Genomic DNA, 5,890 nt, shown 5'->3' with positions numbered 1-5,890 from the left:
AAATGGTTTATTTGTCAATGTTAAAGTGTTTTTTAATGATATCTGTTAGGGTTATGCTTGCGTCCCATCAGTTCTTCAAGTGATTATTTCTCACTATAAATTGTCTCATTGGATAATTTTTGTCATTTAATTATCTATTCAGTGTTGAGCTGAACACTTATGGCCACAAAGAAAAAAAGTATATAATCTAGGAGCAGAAGAGGTCAAGATTTACAGTCACTTGCCTTTCACTGATCCCATAAAACAATTCAAGCATGCAGAAATGATGATCCCATAAGAGACACCAGGGCACAAGTACAAAAATGCAGAAAGAAATCCATCAGACTTATTGATATCTCTGAAGCTAAGGATCCCTGAAGTTGTGAATATAGAAGTGAATTTTATATTATAGAATGAAATATTTATTAACTTTCTCCATCTGTTCTTTAAAAAATTTAGTTTAATGTCATCAAGGCATTTATGGAATACATTTAGCTTAATCATGCATTCATGCCCTGGGGAGTAACCATCCCTTAGAGACTTACTAGCTCAGGATCAGCTCTAGAACAAGCAATAGTTTAAAACTCAATCATTCTTTTAGAAAAAGCAAGATTTACAATCATTTTGGAATTAGTAGATTTTTAAACCTATTTGTGCTCGATGCACCATGATGACATTATGGTAAATACAGTACAGTGACACAATAAAATAATTAAAGCCTATGTTAAAATGCATCATTAATAGCCATCTTAAGTACTCAGCAAACATATTCTGTGGAGATACAGAAGAAATTACTTTATTTTGTAGCTTGTATACTTCCTAGGCTTAAGATAACTCAGACAAAATTGTCCTCAGGAATCTGGGTTGGTTGAGGGTTTTTGGGTGGGGATTTTTGGTGATACCCTACTGGGTTCAGTGATGTGGTCTTGAAATTCAGGCTGCCACAGTCTTTTTCATCTGTTGGATTTGAAAGAGTTTGACAAAAGGATAGAACACTACAGTGCCAAGGCTATAAGCATGACTCTGTTCTGACTTGCATCAGCATAAATCAGGAACAATTCCAGTGAATTAAATGCACTCACCTCAGTATACAACTGCTATAATGCAGATCAGAATCAGGCTTAATAAACACATTTTCAAAAATGTATAATTAAAAGGGGTGATTCCATTTCACACTAATGAATTTTAGCCAAGGTTCTCTTCAAGGATGCTTTTCTCACATTAGCATTTGACGTTAGTAAGCAATGAATAATTCTATTTTTTCTTTCAAACATCTGGGACACTTCCTACTTTATTTGCTACTCATTTGACAGTCTGCAGGAAATATTAATGAGTGCTGGGTGTTAAAATACAGGCCCTATTGATCATAGTCAGAAAGCAAGGTTACATATGAGAGGCTGCATGTTTTGGGATTAAGAGGCTTGGTTTTAGTGAGATGAAAGTTCAGTTAGTTTAAGGAAAAGACTAGTGTCAGTGAATTGAAACAGGGAGGGGAGGTATCAAAAAGTCACTAGAACAGTTCCAAATCAAGCCACCACAGGATTTCTACCTAAAGGTCATTTTGATGCCTACCAGAATATTGTGTCTCAGCACAGAATGCACATGCTATTGCGCTCCACTCCTCTAGGCTATTGCCACCAATGGTTGCTGTTCAGTGAGCTGATACTAAAGAATTGAACCGTTAATAGCTCAGTCATTTCTTTCACATTTGTGTCTTGAAACTGAAGCAAGAATAATAGCTAAAGTTTGTTCATTATGAAGACAACTTTTAACTGGAAATGTAGAGTGCACCCTAGCAGTTCCAGCCTAGGGCTGGACAAGAAGATCAGCACTTAATGGAATACATGATGGAAGCCTCCCAACCTCTGCCCAATGCTGCTCAACCTCTGGAGGAAATAGCTCTACCTGTCCCAGATAATGTTCATAGATTGAAGTGCCATATTCAGCCAGGACCACGAGCCAGTGGGACCACACTGTTCTGGAAACTGGAATGAGCAGCTTTGGTTGAAAAAGCTCAGGATGAGAAAAGAAACTTTACTTCTCTGGAGAGCTGACTTTGAGGCAGCAGTACCAGGCTGTGAAGATGAACAGGGTACTGTGTGTGAAAAGATTGTCTTATACTGACAATAACTGGGACAGCACTTGAGAGTCACTAGTCTGGGGCTCGGAAGTCCTTGGAGTTTGCTATTCATAAGTTACGAGGTTGTGCTGGCAAATGTACAAGAGATCATTGACGGGTTTGTATAACTGGGCTTCTTAGGCTGGGCAGGGTCTACTGATGGAACTGATATACCCCTTTCTATGTTCTCCTACCAAGCTCTGCTGCACAATAATAGAAAACATTTCCATTCTCAAATGATGGAAGTTTAGTGGCCATTGTTCCTCCACATTCATGAGCAAAGTCTATACTGCCAGAATTTTTAAAACCTCTGGGTTTTTCCAGAGTAGAAAGGGTGGGGCTCTCTTCTAGGGCTGTGCGAAATTTCACCGGTTGTTTTGATTCAACACTGTTTTGACTAATTTTGAGCTTGAAACAGTGAGACTGAATCTAAATGAAGGGCTTTAAAACAGCCTCAAAACAAAATGAGGCTAGTTGAAACATTTTGAAAGTTTCAAAATGTTTCAAGTTTTGAAGCCAGCAGCGAGAGACAGGGGAGAACCAGGGCTGCACTCCTAGCACCAGCTGGGAGCGCAGCCTTGGCTCTCCCTGTCTCCTGCTGATGGAAGCTGATAACAGCACAGGGGAAGGGAACTGAGCCCAGGCTCAGTTCCCCATCCCAGTGCTGCAATCCAGCAGGGGGCATTGTGATCTGGTGGGGGGGATAGAGAGTCAGCCTAGCTGGGATGACTTCCCCCGCCCCCCCCATGCTGCGATCGGGTGCGGGGCAGAGAGTCAGCCCAACTGGGCTCACTCCCACCCATCCCCCATGCTGCGATCGGTGTGGGGGTGGAGAGTCAGCCCAGCTGGGCTCACTCTGCCCTCCCTGCACGGTGATCAGGTGTGGGGGCAGAGAGTCAGCCCAACAGGCTCACTCCCACCCCCCCTGCTGCAATCAGGTGCGGGGTGGAGAGTCAGCCCAACTGGGCTCACTCCACCCCCTCCACGCTGCGATTGGGTATGGGGGTGGAGAGTCAGGCTGCAACCTCCCGTGTCTCTCCCCTGCACGTCGCAGGTAGGGATGCCTCTCAAACCCTGCCATGGCTTTGCGGAATGGATGTTCTGGTCACCAAGCAACTTCGGGGCAGTTCCCCAGGGACCTTCCTATCACGTCTTTGATGATTAATTTGTTTGAATCAGGAGGACAATGTTTGGTCCTGTCCCCTGGAAGCTTTCCCTTGGTTGCTTCCACTGCTCCCTTTTATGTGGGGCTCCACCTCCCCTACACCCCACCTACTGCCAACCGTGATGTTATCACTCACATCGTCAAGGGTGATGTCCCAGATGGTCTTCAACGCTCGAATTCATAGGGTCTGATGGCCACACTCAATCAGTGGTGTTCCTTCCCTAAGCATCTTCTGTAGCCCCCTTTTCCCTGTTTAGGCATCGTCTGTCCTTGGCACCGTCTTATTCCCCATCATGTCGTCCCTTTCTTGGATGGGGTCCTTACTGCCCATCAGTGGCATCTGTTTTAAGGTGCCGCTGGGTCCCCACTGGAACCCAGTCTTCAGTGGTGCCAGTCAGTGCCCACTCTGGCTCTGTGGGCAGCTCCCCCGGCTCATGCTGGCCATGGATCCCTCAGGCTTCCCGCTCCTGGAGTGCCCACCAGGTCCCCTCCCTGGGACCATGGGAGTGCTCCTGTCCCTCCGGACTGGCTGGGGGTTTTGCTTCCAGTCCCCACCCCCCCCTCCCACTGCTCTTCCTCCGGGCCTTTTATCTTGGCCCTGGGCATCTGGCTAGCCAATCATCCCTGGTAGGCACGTAAAAAATGTGCCTACGCTGATGCAGGAGATGTCCCTGGCTCCTTCCAGCTTGTCCAATTTTTTTCTCTGAACTTCTGCCATGGCAGCTCTGCCTGCCGCAGTTTCACTTTTCCTGTGCTTGTCTCCTGGTGCGGCGCCCCGCTGCCTCCTGGCGCAGCATCCCGCTGCCTCCCAGCTTCAGCGGGTAATTCTTTTCCACACAGACCAACTGGGCTCACTCCCCTGCCCACCCACTGCAATTGGGTGTGGGGGTGGAGAGTCAGCCCAACTGGGCTTGATCACAGGTTCCTAAAAGCTGTAGGTCAATCTCACAGTTGCTAGAAACCAGCCAGACCTGCAGGGTGATTAGCAGTTAATATACTGGATAGTCTATTTGAATTGCAGGTAAGAGAGGATCCCATCCCAGGATGAGTAGGAGGCTTAACACCGCAGCACAACACACTGAAAGAGCCAAGGAAGGGGACAAAGACACAGAAACCATTATATTCATACCCTTGATAATCCGTGAGCAATGTGGCCATGTTAATATCTGCCTATTCTAATACTGCATTACATCCTTGAAAGCACAGAAAAAACATTCAATAAGATGTGGGGTGAATAAATTGCTGGGCCTATACACGTTATCTACAGGTGGACATTTGGGCTTGTGGTACTTTATGTTGGTACTTAAAACAATGGAGTCTGCTATGGGCATGAGTTCCAAATCAGGAGTCCTTGTACATACATTTCATAATGAAAGAGTAGGTGCAAGAGACCAGGAATGGGTTAATCAAAATGAATGTCAGACTCCCATGTTCAAGATTTCCGTGCATCTAGCATTGGTAGAAATTAAGGAAATATGGTCCATAGCAATTAGGGGTGCTCATCCTTATGGACAACATTCTCATTACCTTGACTACCCACACCTTTGTTGCCTTCCTATCTGATCATATACATGGTCATATACTTCCTCAGGACTAATCGATGTATATATAGGGCTTAGTCCATCTGTTTGTTTTTCTGTCTGTCCATAACACTCTTTAAGGGCACCAGGAGCCTGGCATGGTGGGAAAGGCAGAGAGAGGGCCCAGCTGAGGAAACGTGGGAGCTGGACTCCCAGCTATTGTGAGGCTACTGTGAAAAGACAATTGGATGTACAATGCTATCAAGAAAGTAGCCTCACAGTAGCCAGGAGCCTGGCTCTGGCTTTTCCTCAGCTGGCCTCTCTGTTTGCCCCCCCTGCTGCGCCAGGCTCCTGGCACCCTTAAAGAGTGTTACGGACATATTGTCATACAGACAGACACACAGATGGATGGACTAAGCCCTGAGGACCAAGCTACATGAAGAAGGTGATTGAACTTGAAGTGACATCAAGAGAGCCATGCAAATGAGTCCCAAGAGGAAGCTACCGTGAGAAGAGAACTAGATGCACAACACCATCAAGAATGTGGTGCAAATGAATTGCAAGAGGAGGCCACTCTGAGAAAACAATTAAATGCATGATGTAATCAAGAAAGTCTTGCAAATGATTCCCAAGAAAATGCCGCTGTGAGAAGACAATTAGATGCACAATGCCATCAAGAAAGTTGCCATCAAGAAAGTCGTCATTCATCCATCATTCTTGATGAGCAATTCACTACTTATTTCATACCTAAGGATATGACCAAGTATATGATCAGACAGAAAGGTGTGGGTAGCCAACATGATGAGATCATTGTTCACAATGATAAGCAGTCTGAACTGTTATGGGCCATATTTCCCTACTTTCCGCCAATGCTAGATATAAGGAAACTTTGGATGTGGGAGTTTGCCAAAAAGCGTAGGAAAACAATGAAGAGAGGAGAGGACAGACCAGGTATATGTGTGATACAGACCATGTTATCACAGAAAGCTGCAACCTATCTCCTTAGTAACATGGTCTACTACAGAGATACCTGGGCTGTCCTCTACTCTCTTCATTGTTCTCCCATAGAATTATGAGTCAAGTGCAAGATGCTAATTTTTACTTTTA

This window comes from Alligator mississippiensis, chromosome 8, assembly GCF_030867095.1.
Source record: "Alligator mississippiensis isolate rAllMis1 chromosome 8, rAllMis1, whole genome shotgun sequence".
Lineage (NCBI taxonomy): Eukaryota > Metazoa > Chordata > Crocodylia > Alligatoridae > Alligator > Alligator mississippiensis.
This window is presented reverse-complemented; position numbering follows the sequence as displayed.